Source organism: Thunnus albacares, chromosome 19, assembly GCF_914725855.1.
Source record: "Thunnus albacares chromosome 19, fThuAlb1.1, whole genome shotgun sequence".
In the NCBI taxonomy this organism is placed as follows: Eukaryota; Metazoa; Chordata; class Actinopteri; order Scombriformes; family Scombridae; genus Thunnus; species Thunnus albacares.
The window spans coordinates 16,058,483-16,080,151 of NC_058124.1; the positions used below are offsets into that span (position 1 = coordinate 16,058,483).

At 39.5% G+C, this 21,669-nt stretch overlaps 1 protein-coding gene across 4 annotated transcripts in view; it reads left to right on the plus strand.

Annotated features, from left to right (window-relative positions):
* Nucleotides 1-2,549: 2,549 nt before the first annotated feature.
* trps1 (trichorhinophalangeal syndrome I) overlaps nt 2,550-21,669 on the plus strand; it is a 128,646-nt gene continuing 109,526 nt past the window's right edge. The window contains exon 1 of one of the 4 annotated variants that reach the window (XM_044335873.1): nt 2,550-3,309. The gene's annotated coding sequence lies outside the window, so the exon portion shown is untranslated. The other 3 variants (XM_044335872.1, XM_044335874.1, XM_044335875.1) reach the window with 3 other exon arrangements.

Here is a 21,669-nt window from a genome sequence, read left to right on the forward strand (position 1 = left end):
ATATACCCCATGTTGATGGGTGCATGAAACAAAAGATGAAGATTGTTCTTACCAACAAGACAATATCAGTTGGAAATAAGAAGAGGAAACTATGGGACGGGGTACACAATCTCTTTCTTGAAGACAGACTTGAAGAAGATAATGAAGAAAATAATGGAGGAAGGCGAGAAATTGTGAGGTTTCAAAAAGAAATCAATGGGAGGTTTATGTACAAGACTTGCGGCAGGTGGCAGGTGTATTATTTCTTCAATGTGACTTTTTCCTCTGTGGTCCGTCCAAAGCCTGCCCACTCGGTAGGTGGTGTATCCAGCAGTGTGTATGCCTGGAGGGTGCAGTATTGCCTTTGTTAGCAAAAAAAATCTTACCTTTGGCTTTTGAAGGGCAGCGTTTGAAAAAGAAGCTAAAAAGTTCACAGTCCCTTCTTCCCCTGTGGGGCAATGGTGGGAGAAAGACTGTGAAGCGAAGGGGGAGAGATTTATCCAACAGCCTGAGTTTCACACTGAGCTAACAAGGGCATATTCATTATTTATGTCACGCACTTCCTCCCGCAACATTCCTGCAAACTATTGTTTGGTTATTTTTGCATCATGGCCACAATAAGAAAAAATCTGAAACCATGTTTCACTCATATCAAATCATGTATAATTTAATAGTAAACAATAAAATCTTATATTGTTGTTACATTGCCCATACCTTCCCTGTAAATACACTAGCCTTTCTGACTAAGCAAATTATCATCTTATAAATGCATTTACTGAGTGATATTGTGATCATGCATGCCCAGGTTTCATTTGCCCTGTGGTTAAATAGGTAGTGATAAAAGATAAGAGGTTTTAATATGTATAGACCTCTGATCTTCCAGTGTAGAGGGGAGACCACATCAAATTTGGTTGAGATTTAATACACTTTTTGAATTTTATATTGCCTGAGGTTTTGATTTAAGATACGAGTATGAACATGCCATAACAGTTTAACTTGCGTTTTCCATGTGTTTTCAAGCTGTAAAAGATTGATTTACATTTTAAACGCTTGTGAAAACTGTAGTAAATTATTTGCATATGGGTTCATTAAAATGTCTTGTTTAATTCGCTACCAGTAAGACTATGCAAGAATCCAGTGTGAATATACTGTACAGTAAATAGTAGACTGATGTAGATGGTCAAACAAATTGCAAATTTTTATCATAAACTATCATATCTGCTTTTTAACTAAGTAACAATATATTTTTTATATGAATCATTTTCCCTAAACTTTGTTTGCTGCAAGAATAAGATTATTCACACCAGAATTGCTCAAGATAACATATAATAATTTGTAATAACATGTAATTCAACAATCTGAAGGGGCCATTCTTCAAAATCCAGATCTTTACTTGTGATATTTAATTACATTTTGAATACATCAATTCTACTTGTATTGGAGTATTTTAACATTGTTGTATTGCTTCTTTTACTCAAGCAAAGAATACAAAATACTATTTTCACAAGTAGTAATAAATTGAATCAAAGTGTGTTTCATCAAAGACTTAAAGGTACCCTGATTAGTTTTTGACCACTAGTAGTGCTGTGGAGCAATGTTCAGATGAACACGTCCCTCTATCTTAACTTTGGTGTTTATGTTTTCATGTGGGTCCTGCTGCACATATGAATGCCACAAGCTTAGAAGAGAGTGATATACATTTCTTTGGTAATACATGCCAACACTTGGAGGTGGTAGTGCAACATAAGAAAGCAGTGCACCAATGAAAGAGGAGAGGAAGACAACAAACTGATGAGAACAGGCTTCAAAACATTCAAAAACTCTTTCCCAGGGCTGCAACTAGTAATTATTTTCATTATCAATTATTCTGTTGATTATTTTCTTGATTAATTGATTAGTTGTTTTATTCTATAAAATGTCAAAAAATGTTGGTCAGTTTCCAGAAGTCCAAGATGCGCCGTCAAATGTCTTGTTTTGTCCCGACCAAAAGTCCAAAACCCAAAGATATTCAGTGTACTGTCATAGAAGACTAAGGAAAACAGAAAATATTCCCATTTAAGAAGCTGGAGCCACAGAATTTTTGTATTTTTTTTCTTAAAAATTACTCAAAATGATTATTTGATTATCACATTTTTTGCCGATTAATTTTCTGTCGATCTACTAGTTGACTAATTGTTGCAGCTCTACTCTTTCCAAATGTTTTATGATGTAGGAAATTCATTGTACATGTTTTTTTTAAGCCTAAATGAGACACAATATGTTGTGGTGATAAAATGCTGAATGTAAACAAAGACTTTTGTTTACAATGAAAAATCCACAGTGCACCTTTAATGCTTTAAATTCTACTAACAACTCAGATTACATTCACAAAAGAGTCAGTGGTACTGATTATGATTCAGTAGCTAATTTGGTTTATTAGCTGTGTCAATAAATGATTTATCACAGCATGTGTCACTTTAACAGTCAGTTTTCTCAATTTTAGTTAAGTATTTGGTGTATTAACTGTGTTGAAGCAACACTAAGATTACAGTTTGTCATTTAAAGAGTGAAGTCTCCTTGATGTAGTTGATTTTGTATTAACTGTGTAAACAAATGAGATTGCACTGTGACACTTTAGGAGGCAGTCTATCTGATATCTGATAGTGGAGGAGTTGATTTGATTTAGTGTTAAGTGTGCAGATAAGTAAGATTACAGTGTGTGACACTTTTTAGGGGGGAGCCTTCTTGATTTTTAGCGCAGTAGTTGATTTGGTTTAGTGTTAACTGTGCAGATAAGTGAGATTACAGTGTGTGTCACTTTAAGAGTCAGTCTTCGGGTGGCTTCTTGATATTAATAGAGCTGCTGTGTCTTCCTCCTCTGACGTAATGCCCACAGCCTACAGAGAGGCAGGCAGAGAGGTCCTGTCACAGCAAAGCGATAACACTAGTCTGGACAAAAAAAAAAAAAAAAACAGATAACGAGCTGCTCTGCTGTGGTTTGCTCTGGCCAGCAAATCCGGGCTCCGGGCGGCTGAATAACATACTATAAATCGGAATTATTGCAACACCAGAGCCAAACTCACTCACTAATCAGTCGGCGTTAGCCTAGTTTAAATGTGTTGCCGTGAAGCCTTAACTATCTCTCTTTCCCTCTCAGACCAAAGAAAAAAAAAAAGAGAGAGACAGCCAAGACACAGTCACCCCGTCCGACATCATCAACAAACAAAAACCCCACAAAGAGACGAACCAGCCAGCCAGCACAAGCCAGCCAGCCACCATCTTAACAGGCTGCTTGAAAGAGACACAGAGAGAGAGAGAGAAAAAGAGGCTAATGCTTATTTTGATCAACAGGTAAGCAGCACCAAAAGAACACAAATGCACACCATGCACAGCCTTACAGCCCTCTCTACTTGGTGCAGTGGCATTGTACACGGCTAAAGGAGAAGAGAGAGAGAGAGAGAGAGAAAAAAAAACGCATGGGCGATGCACGGTTGGAGTTGCGAAATGCATGCTCTGTCGGACAAGTGGGACTGAAAATTGGTCGTCTTGAAAGGAAGCCGGGCTATCACTGCCGCGTTTAGGAGAGAAAATGTTGCCTGTCTGTTAGCCGTTAGTAGTTCTTTTTTTTTTTTTTTTTTTTTTTTTTTTTTTACGACGGGCAGGAGTCGGTTTGCGTCTTATGTAACTAACGGCCTGAGCAGCGTCGGTAAGGAAAGAGGGATCTGCTGAATGAGAGAGAGGAGAAGAGCTGCGCCGCTTTCAATTCACATGGCAATTTACATTTAGGTTAGGACACCCAAACGCTACACAGATACAAATTGGGGGGGCTACTGGGGACGGCTACTGCTTTGATTTAAGACTGAGTTTGAAGCCAACAAGCAAGGGGACGTGGAGTGACTTAGTCGCCTCAAGTAGGTTTGTGCTGTTTTATTTTTATTTTCTATAAGTTTTCTGTCTGGGTTTTTGGCATTCATTTGCGATAGTGACATCCTGACTTGAGTTGCTTAGAAGCCGGTGATATGGAGTGGGTCTCTTTTTTTTGTCACTACAGAGCAGCTCCTGTGTAAGTACCGTGTGCTACTTTTCTCTGTCATTTTCATTGATAACTTTTTTCATCACTATTCTAACTGCAAACTTGATACTCAAGTTCAGATTTCTTGGTCCTCCGAATGACGCACGTCGTACAGAAACACACACATAACAGAGAGAGTGTGAGAGAGAGAGGGAGAGAGAGAGAGAGAGAGGTTTATGCCGAAAGATGAAAACAGTTAGATGCTTGTACTTTCTTTGGACTAAAAAAAAGAGGGGGGGAAAGCAGTGCAAGTCTAGATCAAAGAGAGTGTGTTTATCAAGTGGTTTACAGCCGATGTGGCGCTGTTTTTGCACCTCTTTCATTGTTAGGAAGGTCGCGAGCGCATGGTGGATGTGAATTGTCGTAAAAGATCCCCAAACTCCCCCTCTTATCAACTCAGAAGGAAACAAGTACCTATCAGCTCATATATCATTTATTTATTTGTTGTTGTTGTTGTTGTTGTTGTTGAACTTTTCACGAGTGATGCCGGGAAGCCTGCGCTGTATTTCCACTCAACTTAAAAAAAAAAAAAAAAAAAAAAAAAAAAAAAGTCCCCCTCCCTCCCTCTCTCTTGTCGTAAGAAACTGTGATGTTCCTTTGAGATAAGGGAGCCGGGTAGGCATGACAACTCTGTGGGGAGAGCAGAGTATGTGAAGCCAGTACAATGAGGCACACACTGCTAGGAAGCTTTTTACATAGTCCTCCACAGTTCTCCAATTCTGGCCCCCAAAAGAACTGCTTATGTGTGGACCGACTTTTATTCAACAGATAACCTCAGTCATTTTTTTTTTTTTTTTTTTAAAGCAGAGCAGGCCCGTGAGACTTCACTCTGACCCCCCACACTTGTTCACAGTCGTTTGAAAAGCTGACACCTCCTTATTTTAGTGAATTAATTCATGTATTCATTGGATGGTTAACCTTGTGAAGTTTGAAAAACTTCTTCTGGCTATTTCAACAGTCTTTCTACGTCTTTAGCTTTGCAGCATTTTCAGAGTCAAGCAGAAATTTTGATCACACAGACTTTTGAAAAAAAAAATCAGTTTAAGTTTGTATCTTGATTTTTTTTTTAAATTAAAGTTGTAGCTTCTAACATTTCCTTAAAAAAATTCTCAAGCTACTTTTGCAAGTTTTGTAGCCTGACACTCGGCCACAGCCAGAAGGGAACGGTTATACACACGCATCTTCTCAGTCCATAAAACTGTGGGGATCATTTGAGTAAAAAAAAAAAAAAACAAATAAACAACATAATTCATGCAACTTTTAAGGTTTAGTTTGCGTTGCAGTTTTACAGGCGGCACACTAACTCAAATCTAATTCTGAAGCTATAAACGCTGAGTGAGTGTTCTGACTTTTTAAGCTTATACACTGACTTTCATGAGGAGGATAGACAGCCGTGTTTACGTGTGCTCTGTACGGATCATCACATGGCTGTTTCTATTAGTTTTTGAAAGCAAAAAAAAAAAAACTTTTCAAAGTCACAAAACTGTTGTTAGAGTTGAATCAATAGAAACTTTGAATATTTCTGCCTTAGTTAAAGATAAGCATCCGGTTACTTTATGGGACGTTCAGCTTCGTGTGTAACTTTTTCTAACAGTTTTGCTTTCGGACTCCTTTTGGTGCATTATGTTGACACATTTTTATGACAGTTCCACTATTTTTCCCTAAGTTTTTCTGTCATCTTTTTTTAAACAAGTAATTGTAACCTGACACTGATGATATTCAGAGTTTGATACATCTCAAGGCGCTTTGCAAAGTAAACCAGGATCTTTTTAATGTCAACTTTTAATACAGTTGTCAGTGTTTTACAGTCAGTACTTTCCTGTCCGGTCATATCCATCTTGCCCTGCTTATGTTTTTCCTTTGTTTCCACACCCTCCAGCCTCATGTAGAGTCGCTCGTAACTATAAAGTTATGTCCCGACTTATATCCACAGATTTCATGCATGTAATACGCCCTTTGTTAACATTTACAAACTTTTAACAAGATCTTTTAAAATTAGCAAAGACTTTTGATCTAGCGACGTATCAATCCAGCTTCATAACGTTTGAAATTATTCTTCTTTCCAGACACTGGATATTATTGTATCTCACAGCCTTGTTCGTAGCTGCTATTAAACGTCAAAACAGTTGACGACTTCCTAAAGAGAACCTCTGCTTGTAAAACTCTTTCCCGTATGTGTGTGTGAGACAGAGTGGGAGAGAGCACAGCACTTTTTCCTGTGTGTGTGTGTGTGTGTGTGTGTGTGTGTGTGTGTGTGTGTGTGTGTGTGTGTGTGTCTGTATGTGCTGTGGAGACAGCCATGGCTTACTCATATGGCTGCAATATGTGAAGTCTCTGCGGTGGAACTGGGAAGAGAGAAAGTTTTGGGAGAGAGAGAGAGAGAGAGAGAGACAGAAAGAAAGAAAGAGAGAGAGAGAGAACACATGGAGCGAGGGAAGTCAGAAATGTCCTGTTCAACTAGCTGGAATGTATCTCCTGTGTTTTATTGATGGTTTGATGTTCTGTAAGACATGAGGAACAACTGTAGTGATTTTGTGGGCTGCCATGCATTTGTCTTTGGTCGTTTCAAAGCGGTACTGCGTTACAAGGGAAAAAGGCCAGTTTGAGATGGAGTGTAAAAGGAGACTTTAACCCAGCCCAAACGGCTTTTTAGGGAAAATTGTAGTGATTTCACTTGTAGACGTGTGATTGATCCCGCTGCCGCAATGCATCACGTTTATAAAGGAGTTTGAAAAGAACGAGACATGGAAATTTTTGCTTTGCACCATAATTTTCTCTAAAAGTGTTATTATGCATCAATCAAAAAGAGTGTTTATATACTTTTTGGAAAACTGCTTAATATCAGTATTTTTTTTTTTTTTTTTTACGAAGGCAAAGTTGTCTGCAGCTTTGAAAAAAGAAAGGAAAAATTATAGGTGCTGTCATGAAATAAGTATATATAAAGGCCTGACATAAAGATTAGAACAAATAGTGGGTCAAGCCCTTAAGAAATAGTAGAAACTTGAAGGAACTGTGAACATTATGCAGTCAAATCTCACACACACTAGATAAGAGAAAAAGGTTGGTAGGATCGCTAGAAGTTGGTACAACTTTTGCAAAAACTTTTACTTGCACCTCCTCGATGTGTGAGATCATTTTTGCATACAGAGGCGAACGTTTTGGAGAGATGAAGCTCTGTTAATTTTGGCTATTTTGCCTCACGTTACCCGCTAAATAAAACATCATCGGTGAAGGGAATGCACGTAATAATCCCTGTCATAACCTCTGAGCAGTTGTTGCTGTCTCTCTCCCCTTCTTCGACCGGACTGACGCATGTCCTTCCTCAGTGCCTCTCTCAGTTTTACCGTCCTCACCTACAATACGAGGAACAGAGGACTGGTTTCCAGTTCATCTCGGCCTCATTGTTGGCTGTGGAAAGATTGCACGTAGGCATCGCTCGCGAGTGAAGTAATCCCATTCACAGTCCTGTTGCTCACTACAGGTGATTGTGTGGAATTAACAGGGATAACGGCCCATTAAAATCACTTGAGCTTTATATTGTGAAGACTTGACTTAAGTGGCTTCAGAAACAGTTTTAAAAATTGGGTTATTGAAGACTTTTCTTTCAGTTTTTCCTTTTTTTACTCCAAGCTTTTGTTTTGTATATTTTGAATGTGTGGGATTGTATAGAAAGCCTTACTGACATTTACCTCTTCTTCTACATCTCCATACCTCACTATTAAGATCTTGCCTTAATAAAATCCGCATTTAGTAAATCTAACAATAATAATAAAACAGATACCATATTGTGTGTTTAAACATTAGAAGATCAGAAGGGATAAGAAGGTTTTTAAGGGTTTTTCTTCATGTGGATGCACAACTCTTATTTATTTATAATTTCTAATCCCACTTATTTTTTGGATGTGAATTGTCCTAACTCGGTTTCAAATAAGCAGGATAAGATAGCATCTATTAGAGCAATCATCTTATTCATTTCAACCCTGCCTGCAGTTCAGATAAAGGAAAACATCCATTTGTCACGGATAGTTTATTTAAAGAAAAAAAAAAAAACTTCTTGCAAGGCTTCTGGCTCTCTTGGCTCATAGTTATGTAGCAAGCTCTTCTTTATTACCCGGTCTTCTGTTTTGCTCATATCCCAAGGACACAATTGTTTTCAACTTATTTTACTGTCTGGGCACATTGTTTTGGCTCTTTCATTGCGTTATATTAGCTGCTTGTAACACTGGTGATGCAGGGATTTGAGCTTATTCTCCTGTTGCAGTTACTGGAAGTCACTCTGGAAAAGAGTGTCTGCTAAATGCCCAAAATGTCATCCCCACTCTCTGTCTGTGGTTAGTGCAGCCTTGTTTAGGCTTGAGTTTGTCTCTAATGTCTTTGGTCTATTTTAGACTTTTAAGTCTGTCTTTTAGACGGCCTGCTTCAGATAACGAGCACATGGTCTTGGTTTAGGGTGAAATGATTTCTTTTTTCCCCCCTCGTTTTTTAGGTTTTTTTGGGACATACGAATCCTAAATATGGGACAACTTTTCTTCCTTTGATCTGAGAGAGGAAATAATCCTTCTGTCACGATACAGTGGAGACTGATAAAGTGGTGGTTGAGCGGATTTAGGCGTATACCAGTAGAAGGTGATGACACAGGCAGCGGTACAGCCTGGTTATAGAGATTCTTCTGTTACCAAAAGGTTATATGTTCAAACCTCAACAACACCTGCTTGTTCCTTGTAAGTTTATGTGTATAAGCGTCCGTTAAACCTGTAAAATATCCAGTAAAAGACATTCGATCTAATCGGTGCCAGCATAGTTAGGAAGCCATTTTCATTCTTTGCTCAACCCAACTTGGGCTGCTGAGCTAGTTTATAAAAACTCACTTGTTTGAGAAACCCGCTGGGTTGTTATGCGATGTGCTATGAGTTGCAAGCGCTGACTGCTTTGACTCAGCAGTGTACTCACCGCGCTCATGCTTCCTGTGCACTCAGATGTTCAGTTATCAATCACTGTACATGCAAGATTTGACCTTGTGTGAAACACAGAGAATGATTTGTTCCAAGGCTGTGTTCAATTAACTTTAAAACAAATCGGGTTCTAATGGAAGGTGACTCTACGCTCATTTGCTCGATAATGAGCAAATTAATTGTCGTTACTAATATTAGAGCGTTGCTGAATGGAAATATTTTGTCACTTTTACTACACAAGCGTATTTTTCTGCACGACCGATGCTTAAATCACACAGGCATAATGTAGGCTATATGTTTTCCACAAGTCCTAAACATTGAGTGGCTCCCCGTCAGTAGCACTCATGTCCAAAGTATCTACAGGTGATCTCCCGTGTGTCCTCTATCCTCATGACTGTGTGCCTTTAGGTAAGAAATGTAGCTTTTTAACAGTTGTCAGTGAGCAGCTTGAAACAAAGTGGACAGAGCGCAGATTTATACGGATAAAACAGATTTACATATGTTTTAAATGTTCACAGAGATCTCAATAAGAAAAGTTAGGAAGCTCAGCGTTATTTGTATCAAGTCTGCATTAAATAGATTTTTTCTATTACAGAGACACAGTAAATATAACCCAACACTCTTGATGGTACATTAAAAGTTAAAAAGTAAAGTTTGATTTATCCTAATTACTGGCATTGTAGGTTTTGTTGTGATAATAGCCAATTAAACTTGTCGCACTAATGATTTCACGTTTCAATATGGAGCTCCGCGTTAAAGGTACAGTCCAATTACAATATCTCATGACAATATATATTGAGCCAAAACCCGCAGCAAAAATCATTAAAGGGGAATCAATTTCACAGTTGAGGTGAATTATTGGTGAATTGCCCTTTTTAAATTTTTAATCCTTGCATAATGAATTCGAATGAGATCCAATATTACTGTCACGATCCAATATTTTTTTTTTTTTTTTTTTTTTTTTTACATGGCAACACTATTTTATGAGGTTGTGGTTTGTGGAGTGGACTGAAAATATGTGCAGCTGTCACATCAAAACCACATATATTCATTTATCTTTTTTTTTTTGACATTTGTGATTATTTAATATCATTCAATACTCATTTGTCAGTGTACACAGGGAAGCCAGGTTTTCTTTTTTTGTTTATTTGCTTTTAGATTTCCTCTTTCTTTTAGTGTCAGTGTACAGTCAACGCAGAGGAGGATATCAGAGCTTGTTTTGCTGCCTTTCTTCTTGTACAGTCTGAGAACTTATTTGAAATGACTTGAAAAGAGTCTGAGTGAGATAATCCATCACAGTAAACATGCAGCTTGAATTTAGTTTTGTCAGAGATCATTTTTTAAAGTTTCTATTATTCAGTATCAGAGCACATGATGTATTATGTGAAGCTTTGCTTGTTGTCAGTCACCTGACACCAGCAGGGAGATCAGGAAGGCGAGGATTTGATCATCCAAAATAGGTCTTCTTACAAATTTTGTCACATTTGTGTCAGTACGTTTAGGATGTCATCATGTTAGCAGTTAGTTTCAAATTGTTTGTATCTTTAAAAATAAAAAAGGAGTATGTAAAAAAAATAGATTTCAAAGTGATTGGGAGGAATAAACTAGAGTTGAACAGCATCCCTAAGTGATCCTGGTACTCTCCTTTTTATGAGAGGTCAGAACTTTAATTAAGAATTTAGATATGTACACTCAAAATCCCAGTGTAAGTGCAAAATGTACAGTCTATACTCGCTGTATTGTATAGTATATTTGCTCTCAGACAGCATACAATAAGCAGATTAGGTAAATATTCTAGACAGAGTGATTGTGACATGCATGACAAGCTGTAAAAATGCATTCAGACTTGTTAAAATACATTTCGTATACTGTACTCTAGCGTTCCCATGAGCACAGCTCCGCTTGTAATTCCTCGGTTTTCACGCGCTACTCAGCAGGCAGACAGCGAAATTAGCTAAGGAAAATGTGAAATGATTTATGTTGTAAGCTTCTTTGTGTTGAGACTCAAAAGGATGTGCATCACGCAGATGGAGAGAGTACTGAACCATTTTCCTCAAGTACGGTATGCTTAATTCAGCCAGACTTCTCAAACAGAAGTGGCAATTGTTGTTGTTTTTTTTTTTTCTTTAAGTCAAGAAGCCACTTGGTTAAAAGTTGTCTCACTCAAAAGTGAAGACGCTGACTTTTGAATGAAACAAAGATTTAATTTTGATTTCGTGCGTGTAGGAAAAATGATCCACTTCGGAACAACACATCAACCTGTTGTTTTGTTGTAGGAAATGGTAACAGCAAGCATTTTCCACCTTCACAGGTTTAAGATTAGTCGTGTGGTGTGGTTTTTGCCTGTTGACAGGTGATTTGAAGGCGCTGTAGTCTCATACATCTAAATGATGTGGCATCCGCTCCTCCTGTATATCTCGTAATGTCAGAAAATGCTCAAGTGCTCATGATCAGACTTTCAGAATTGCACTAGTGGAGAGCATTAATTTCCAGACAGTTCAGCATCGTTGATAGATGGCTATCAGTTATTGTAAAAGTCTACCATCGCTTATCTCCTCCTGCTGAGGTAAAATCTGTCTCATTCGCTGCTTGGTTATGATTGAGTTGACTCACTGATTGTTTATTTCTGTACTGGAGGTTAACTGTCTGTTGTGTCAACAGTCAAACCAAGAACCTGCACACATACACACACGCACACTTAGATTGCTTAGCTCACAAATTTATCGCTATCTTTCGTTCTATGCCTCACTGTTTCCTTTTTTCTCTCCATGGCTGCCTCTTTTTCTCGCTCTGTTTCTTTATCTGTAAATCTCAGTTGCTCTTATACTCACTGTAATGCAAGAGAAGGCAGACTGTTAGTGTCACGTGTGCCAAATCACACTGTAACCACGGTCAAAATACTTTATTTTCTTGCTCAGAGATTGCAATTAACGTTGATTTCGAGTGTAAATACACACTGACATTTGTTTGCTATTGTGATCTTTTTCAGTCACAACCAAATTCCTTACTAAGTTTGATGTGGCACCCTTTTCTGTCACAAACACAGTGTTTTTCTCCAGTGCGAGACATGCACTATCGCTAGCTAGGTCTCTTTATTTCACACATGGGTGTGTTTGTGTGTGTGTGTGTGGAATGCTCTAAGCCCTGTTTCCTTGTATATGTCCGCACAATATTACCCCGTCAACTGTGACGTGTTAATATTTTATAAAATTGCCATGCTTATGTGTGTATTTGTGTTTTCTGTGTGTGTCTAACTGCGTGTGTGATGGAGTGTGAAATATGAAATGTTTGGTTTCATTTCAGAAAGTGTACATGTAGACTTGCTATAACTATATATACCTGCTGGGGAAGGGGACTCATTTTTGCCGCTTTTAAAAACATTGCTCTCTCGCTTTCCCTCTGTTTCTTTTGCGCACACACACTTACACACACACACACACACACACACACACACATGCACACGTACAGCCCCATTAGTATTGTAGTCTGGGATCTGGCTAAAACATCTGGTGGCTGAGTAACTTTTCAAAGTAGTCTTTGTCCTCACTCTGTGTGCATGCATGCGTGTGTCTGTCAGTGTGAGCCTTTGTCTGTGTGTTTGTGCGTGTGTGCGTGTGTGTGTGTGTGTGTCTGTAATAAGGGGCAGACTTTTTACGGCGTCCCGTCAAATTAAAACTATGATTTAAACGACTAACATGTATGCTCTTTTTTTCATTAAAGCAAACAGCCACACTAGGCTCTACTGATTTTCGTGTGTGTGTGTGTGTGTGTGTGTGTGTGCCTCTGGCTGTGTGGACAGTTTGGACTGCAGCAAAAAAAAAAAAAAAAAAGATTAAGCATGGTACTAGTAATTGTAAGTCATGAATGGCCAATTATATTATTTTATTCATGTAACTCTGGCTGGCTGCTTCATAGCAGAGAGACGGCAGGAAGAAAGCAGAGGGAGATATGACTCTCTTCCAGCTTGCCTCTGGTCCAGCTTAACATTTGGCCCAACTCTCAAAGAACCAGCACAATACAGTAAGGTAGTGCTAAGTGTCTCACCTGTTCTCCTCAGGATGGGGTTGGGCTAGGTCTTCTGATACTGTTAAATAATCATGCAGCAGCAGCTTTGGACTTTAGAGGGTACAGCCCCGCAGACAGTTTGAGCTGCTGCCCTCAGGGCTTCGCTTCAAACCAGATAAAATTTGAAAGAAGCAGGGAGTTATCTTCTCTTGCAGCAGTTAAGAGTGCTTAATTGGCATATTTAAAGGTGTAGCACCTTGTCCTGAACTTTATTTTAAATTGTGTGTCATATATAATGAAGGGAAGTCTTTGAATTAAAATGAAGCAGCTGACTTTGGGCAGAGAGCCACAACCTGTTGGCTGAGTCAGATATTTTGATTTTGCCCATAAGAATTTCAGTGACACTCCATTTGCAGTGTAACATCAATGATAGGGATGCCACAAAAACAGCTCGTACTGCTTTTAGATAGTGATCAGATCACCCCTAGCAGTCCTACATTGAGCTTCAGTCATCAGGTCAGTGCCGTACAGTATGTTGTCATTACTAGGGGTCCTGATATGAAAATATTAATGTGATGAACAGTTGTCATCATACGGTATTTACGGTATTGTGATGTATTTTTGTTATCATCAACACCACATGGCTGAAAGTGAATCTTCTCCGCTGTGTAAATGTCCCTTTCCAACATGGAACAACTTCAGTCATATGGAAATGGTTTGATAACACAAACTTTCAGACAGCTACTCTATCACTCCATTAGATCTTCAATGATTAGTCGATTGATTGACAAGTTGATCGACAGAAGATTAAACAGCAGCTATTTTGATAATTAAATAATAATAATCGTTTTAGCCTTTTTGAAGCAAAAATGCCAAAAATGTAGCTCTTTAGCTCTTTAAATGTCGTGAGTTGATGCTTTTCTGTGACATACGTGACTGTAAATGGAACAACTTTGGATTTTGGACTGTTTGTCAGACAAAACAAGACATTTGAAGTTGTCATTGTCTCCTTGGTCTTTAAGAAATTAATACAAACATTTTCACTATTTTCCGACATTTTTTTTTAGAAAAAAAGATCAATCGAGAAAATAATCGGCAGATTAAGCGATAATAAAAAATAAACATTAGTTGCAGCTCTATACTCTATTAACTAGATTGACCGCAAGAGTCATGTCAGGGTCTGATTCAGCTCAGGTGACAATAATTGATCGATCATGACATTGAACGTTCGCTTCGCAGCAAGTAAGCAGAGCAGCGTGTTGTGATGTCACGAAAAGTTTTTTCTAGTTGGGAAGCGTAGAAGCTAGCGGTGCGTTCAGTCACAGTCAGATGAGGATGTAAGAGATAAAAGCAGGCAAAGGAGAGCAGACAGTAGGTGCGTTTCCATCCTCTTTTTATGCACATTTTCAATTTGCGCATCAAAAAACTTAAATAATTACGTCATCTTGTTGCGCCCTCTTCTTCTGCAGCGGTATAATGTCACCTGACTGGAGAATTAGCGCCACCTACTGCTTATCTTGTTGAACCAACTCCTACTATTTGCATATGAGTAGTGGATGGAAACGTGCATAAATTTACATTTTCTTTCACGATTTTCTGAAAATTCGGTTAAAATTTGCGATACATTTGGATGGAAGCCCAACTAGTGCTGCCTCGCTAAAAGGGGACGTCTTAGACTGTCTCTTAACAGTCCAGCACTCTCATTAAAAGGATCAGATAAGTGATATTTGTCATGGTCAGCATGTTTTTGTGTTTTTTTGTCTCTCACGAAAAAGGAAAAAGTCTACTTGCTGATAAGTGTGTATGTATGTGTGTAACGGTGTGTTTTTGAAGTGTCTGCTGTGTGTGAAGAAGTGGACGCATGGATAGATAGATGACGGAGGGAGGGAGGTGGTTCTTTTTTGAAATGGAAATTAAGGGGGCACACATCTGGGGGTCTTTGAGACTTTTGTGGAAGGGAGGGGGGGTGAGAAGGTGGGTGTCAGAGGCCCACGGTCAGAAGGGTGTGTGTGTTTTGTGTGTGTGGATAGTGGGGGGTGGGGTTAAGGAAGAACGGATAAAAAAGAGGGAAGAGGAAAGTGTTGTTTCTCATTTTTTGGGAGGTAGGAGGCAGGAGATAAGGAAACGGGGGGGGTAAAGGGGGTGCCTGTGGTCAGCGTTTGTTATCGGAGTGGGGGAGAGGGAGAAAGAGGGATGGATGGGGTTGAGAATGTGGGACGAGATGCCTAATAATAAGTAATGAAATGTTCAGAACATTGGGGAGAGTGACGGAAGGAAGAAAAGATAAAAGGAAGGACGGACGGATGGACAGAAGGACAGACGAGGAACTAATTTACATAGACACAGGAGTGGGAGGAGGAGGAGAAGTGGGGAGAGAAAAGGGGGCAAAAGATCACTCACTATAGTTGAAAACTTTACGGCTGACAGTTAAATTTACTTCGGGCCTGTGTGTGTGAGTGTGTTTGTGTGTGTGTGTGTTGCGGGTGGGTGGAATAGAACAGCGGGGGGCATGGCGTTTGTTCTGCAACATGGCTTTTGGGCTTTTTAGTGCTTCACACACAAGTTGTCCTCTCCCTTTTCTTTAGAAGCCGATTTCACCTAGCTGTGAGAATCTCTCTCTGTGTTTCCTCTGTATTCATTTAGCAGTGGTGCGCCGCCACAGCAAGAACATTACCACCACTGCAAGAGATAAAGATGGTAATTTAGCCTTAATGTTATCTAAAACTAAAATACAGTCCAGATGTTTTAGGAGTTGTGATTATATAGCGATTAAAAACATTTTTACCACTAGAGCCTCAACTTTAAACATAACTTAGACCTAAACAGCGACAGATATGGGACAAAACTAGAATTATTGCCCAAAGCACCAGAGCTGTATTAAAATTACAGAGGAAACACTGTCTCTAACTCTCACTTGCAGCAGCGGGGTCAGCCCTATAAACATAAATGTCTGTCTAGGTGACCGAGTGAGTGAGTCACTGACTTGAGTGAAGAAGTTACACCATTGGTCGGCCGAAGCTAAGTATCCTAGAATGCATTTTGCACCAATCAGCAGCGATGGCGGAGATTAAGCTGCTGTAATTTTTGCTGTAGGACTATTAGTTTGTATTTGGAAATTTGCTCCGACGTTTTCGGAGATGTGAGGAGCCGCTGGCCAGGTGAGAGCAGCCAGTCATCTGAGCTGCTAGCAGCCAAACTCCTGAAATGATCGGCTGGTCGTCGTCTGTCGTCATCCCGAGGAGAAAATCCGATGAACTGATCTGTGCAGGTCTTTGGTAATTTACCGCTGGCTCAAATATCTCTGCAGCATTTTGATATATGATATAATTTGTTTTGGAAGATAAATGTTGGTCTCACAGATGAAATCTAACAATTGTAGCTGCCACGTTAGTTTGAACGTAAAGGGAAACTTCATGTTTTTACTGGACAGAACAATGACGCTGCCTCTGGTCCTCTATATGTACAGATATCACCACATTTCAATAAATATAAATGTATTAAAATGAACAGATCAGTCTATATTATTTCTTTTATTAAGCTACACAACAGTTTTGTGTAGTGTTTTATTATAGATACATTACAATTTAATGCATCCCTCTGTCAATGAGGTTATTTTTTTTCTGAGAAAAAGTCGAGCCTTGAGTTGAAATTATTTTGTCACAATTCAGTTGGGTGGTTGTGTTGAAGCTGAGCTGCTGCTGTCAGCAGGCAGAATGATCATACTGCGTCCTTGCAAGTTTGTTCTCCTGAGTCAAATTTGCCAAGTTTGAACTAGAGTAGTCCTCCAGCCCTATACTAGGTTTTGACCTAGTCTTTTCACTTCCTTGCTCTTTTGGATGAGTCAGAGAGCCAGTTAAATGATTGGATTAAATTTACATCCCATATAAAAATGTCAGTTTTGTGCCCATTTAACTCCCTCTGCCATCTTGTGCCTTTTCAGTTGCTTGGGCATCCATGACATTCACACCTGTGTAAAACATAAGGGTCTGGTTTCAGACTTTTTCCGTCTTTACCAGATATAAATAAATCCTCACAGAATGTTTGTGTTGTAAGACAACAGATAAAACAAGCGCTCCTAATGTTTTGTCCAACATTCAAATAATACACATGTATACAGGATTAGTTTAGCAGGATGTGAAGTCTAGAAATACTCTGCATTTATCTTGCCAGGCACTTAAAGCAGCCTTAAAATTGGACTCATGTCTTCTTGAACGATAAGCTTCTTGCTTTGTATTTTAAATAAATTTGGGATGTATCCCAGTAATATTGCACCATGGGCCAGCAATTTCACTTAGATAATACATATGGGGTTATGAAGCAATAGCTCTAAGGATGTAAAAAGTCCCTTCTGCGTAATAGTTTAGAGTAAGGATTCTTTGACAGCATTCAAGTTTAAAAATAAAAAATGAGGAAATGGGAGCGAAGCAGAGATGGAAGAAGAAAAAGCATGTGGAGAGAAAAGTGTCTTTGCAAATGAGCTTAGAGAGAGAGAGAGCAGGCAGTGGTTAAAAAGTGGAATACAAATGTTTGGGGCACCGCAGTGTTGTTAAAACTCTCACAGATCATTATGCAAATGTAATCTGTTGTATAACTGCAACTTAGCAACATACATTACAGTTATTTATGGCTTGCTCTGCCTCCAAACTTTAAAGAAAATCCTTGAGTGAGTGATTGAGTTTGAATTTATGTTTAGGCTACTGTCATCCAGTATTTATCTGCTCTGTATTAGGGGTGTAATGGTAGACAACATTCACGGTTAGATATGTACCTCGGTTTTGGGGTCACGGTTCGGTACAGCAAAAAAAAAAGAAAGGTAGAAAATGATATTTTAGTCCTTTATTTTGAAAAATGTAAACATCCAACAATGGCTCATTGGCTGTAACTATTACTGGAACTGTTTAGTTGTGCTGCAGTGGAAACTATAACTGAAACTGTCTAGTTGTGCTGCAGTGGAAAAGGAAAACAAGCTTTCTGTTTCTTGCAAGGAGTCGGGACACCTGCTGACAGCTGTTTTATGCTAATATCTAGTTGCTCAGAACTGGTTCCTACAATGTGCTATCCAACCACATCGGAAATCAAATGTGCTTATAATTAAAACGCCGACTGTCACAGACAGGGGAGGGGATGGAGGAGACGTGATAATATTTAAATCATGGATGTATTATAAGAGCTGGGCTGGATATGGTGCCGCCGCTCAACCTTGCAGCCAATTTTTCCCAGTGGTCACTTGTGGTATTGCAGTGAAAAATTTCCCTGTGGCCAAAAAAGCATTTTCCCCATAGACCACCATTGTAAGAGACATCTGTAAAACTGTTGACAGGACACCTCAGACTGCAAATAGGTCAATTTTTCTATCGTGAATATTTGATCCATGGAGGATTTATATTTGTACTTTTGTACTTTCCTTCAAGCCGAGAAAAGTGATTTAAAAATCTGTGACGTCATCACAATATAAAGTCTGTGGGCTGAGCAGGAACTTGTGTGCAGGGCCAGCGGGGGAAACACCACTGTGCATATTCAGCGGGCCGCACAGCGCGGAAGCAAACCTGGAAGCTAGAAACTTTTTTTGGTGTATGCGCCAACCGAGCAATTCTTATTGGACTGAATGGGCGCCATTTTCAGTCTGGTATCCAGCTCTTATAATACATCCATGGTTTAAATACAGAGACAACAGCGCATATTTTAATAATAATGACAGCAGCGACACTAAATGAGCATGGGTAACCAGGGTAACCAGGCTAACTTGGCTATGCCAGCTAGCATACATCCATCAGCATGCTAAAGCAAAGTTGTGCACTGCCATAACGTTCCAGATGTAACTCAGGCACTAGAATTATTGTTCCGCACGTCAAAGTAAGCAGATTATTCAACTATTTTGACAGTAATTGTTCGGGTCACAGAGCATACCGAATGGAGGAAAGTAGCGTACTGAACCGAATATTTCGTTCGGTTGGAACGAATACACAAATCATTACACCTCTACTCTGTCTGTAATGAGGGGTTAAAGGTGGAGGTATGCTCAAGATGAACTAGGTTGTATGATGTGTCGTCCGATCATGTCTGATGCAAAAGTGTTTATAGCTGTTCCGAACAGCCACAGTCCAAGACGAATGAAAAGCCTACCAGGGCGAGAGGCCATAATTGTCCAAATGGGGATAATGGTGAACGCTATTGGACGTCTCTTTCCTTGAAGCCATTGATGATGTTGCACTTGTTTGTACACCAAAGAGTGATTAATTTTGTGAAGAATGGGGGGAAAAAAGGGGGAGCTTCAAAGATCAAACCCTGAATGCTTTCTCACCTCCTCACACCTACGTCAAACACTGCATGAAGTGGGTGGATCGCCATTTCTGGGAAGTTGTTGGACACCTGTCGGGGGGGAAGGGGGTTCAGACACTGTTTGACCATCTGACAAACACTTCAGATGAAGCATACTGACCCCTTTAAGCTTTGACCAACAAGCAAGTCTGAAATGTATCACGTGAATGTCCCCCTTACTGTATCATAGGGAATCGTATCGAATCGTATCAGAGGGAAGTTAATACCTTTTAGGCACCACCAGCGTCTTTGATTGAGACTGACGCTAAGAAATATGTGGTTGTTGTAAAAAAATTCTGCATTAAAGAAATTACAGCGAGTCACTGTGATATTATGACAGTATTTGGTTTTGCATTTTGATCACAGTCCAGTTTTGAATGGAGCCCAGCCCTGCATTGACATCACTGAGGCCCTGAAACCTCCCAGTCTTGCTTCCCGATAGTGTTCAACAGGGAAACACTGCTTCACTTGGCCAGCGTGCAGATAGAAGGGTTCTGGAAAGGAATATAAAGTCAACATTGTGGGTTGAAAATGTTCCGTTGTGTGTCTGTATGTGTACGTGTGTGTGTGCGTCTTAAGTTTGTCCAGACATTTTTCCCGTTGGGCCGGCCGCTCGCAGGAAACGTCCGATTCTCCAGGAGTGGAAAGTGTGCGTGTGTATACATGAGAGAGAGTTGTGTTGAGTTGCGAGTGTGCAGAAGTGTGTGCACGATCTAGTGTATCAGTGTGTTTCTCTCTGTGGATGGTGTGTGTGTATGTGTGTGTGTGTGTGTGTGTGACTGACGTAATGTTTGAGCTTACCCAGACAGAGACAAACCAAACCATGACACACACACACACATACCCGCGTATGTGTGTGTGTGTCTAAATGTGTGTGTTTAAAATCATCAGATATGCCTGGCAGACTTGGGCAGACGGGTGAGATGTGTGTGTGTGTGTGTTTCTGGCAGAGCTGTAGTTTGTTTTCCGTATTTTGGGGGAAAAGACAGCTAGGCAAGAGTCAACAATTAACATGTTGATTTATGCAGCTACTAGTTCCTTCCATTACGCCTACAACTACCACTGAAGCAGAGTTTGTTCTCCATTATTTTTGATGTATGAGAGTCTTAGCTGTGGAGAGCAAGGTCAAAATCAACAGTCCCGTGTTGATTTATGCAGCTCCCGGCTTCCTGCTACTATCGTACATCAAGGTGGGACATTAACACCCCTCCACCAGGCAAATGCGGATTCTTTCTTGACTGTGGTTGGTAAGTTTGTCTCCTCTACCAGCCACAGCATCAGTTAACAAGTCATCATTGGGGTATTCTGTTGGCAAGTTTTGAGATGTAGGAGCTACTTTAGCCAGCAGACCAAGAAGTAAGTTTTCTTCCCTGCTTACAAAGTGCAAATCTTTGACTAATACCTCGGTCATTTAGTTGCAGTTTAACTGAAAAATGACACTAAAACTGTTAAAGAGGTGCACCTATTTTGATGTTCTTGTTTTGATTAAGAAGATTACAAAACTGATGATAGCAAGAATTATTTTAATTCCCTGTATAATTATGTCGAAGAAATGTTTAAGGCATTATGTGCAGTTATTTGAATCTTTGATTTTATTAGTTCACATAAATATTGATCATGTTCTGTAAAATGTCATAATTCTGTGGCTTTCTTGTGGCCTAGTGGTCGAAGTCGCATAATATATAATCATAATTCCCCAGTTAGATTCTGGCCGGGGATCGTTGTTGCATGTCAATCCCCGTTTCTCTCTCCACATGCCATCTACTGTGCTCTTGACTGTCAAATAAAGGCAGTTAATTAGTGATTCAAATAATAAAATAAACAAGTCATAATTCTAAAACTGTTGTGATTGAGCCTTAAGATCTGATGTATCTAATATTAGGCTTACATTCACACTCCACAGGATTGATTTAGTATTGTTTCTTTGATTGTTTATTCAGGCACTAAGACACCAAGAGGAACATATCTGTTAGAGGGAAGTGGCGCTGTGTCATCAACTTGCACGTGCATCTGTGTCAGAGCAAAACTTGAAAGCTCTGGGCGTTGCTTACAGTAATGAATAGGCAGACCACACCCTTAGCTTGAAACCTCAACAACTGAAAGATCTGGTTGATCAAGGTCGCTAATAGATGTCATTCACAAGGGAACAATACCACTGGCACGCTCTGATGTTCTCTGTTGTAAGACTCAGGTCCATTTTTATGTCAAATATGTGTGTTGTGATTTTTCCCTTTGGAGTCATCAGTCAAAAGAAATTGATTAGGAACACTGAAATATTCTCTGTGTAACCTTAGACAGTCATCACTACACCGTTTTGACACGGACATCAGCAGTTAGTGTCAGCTGCTTCTCAACTCCTCGTAG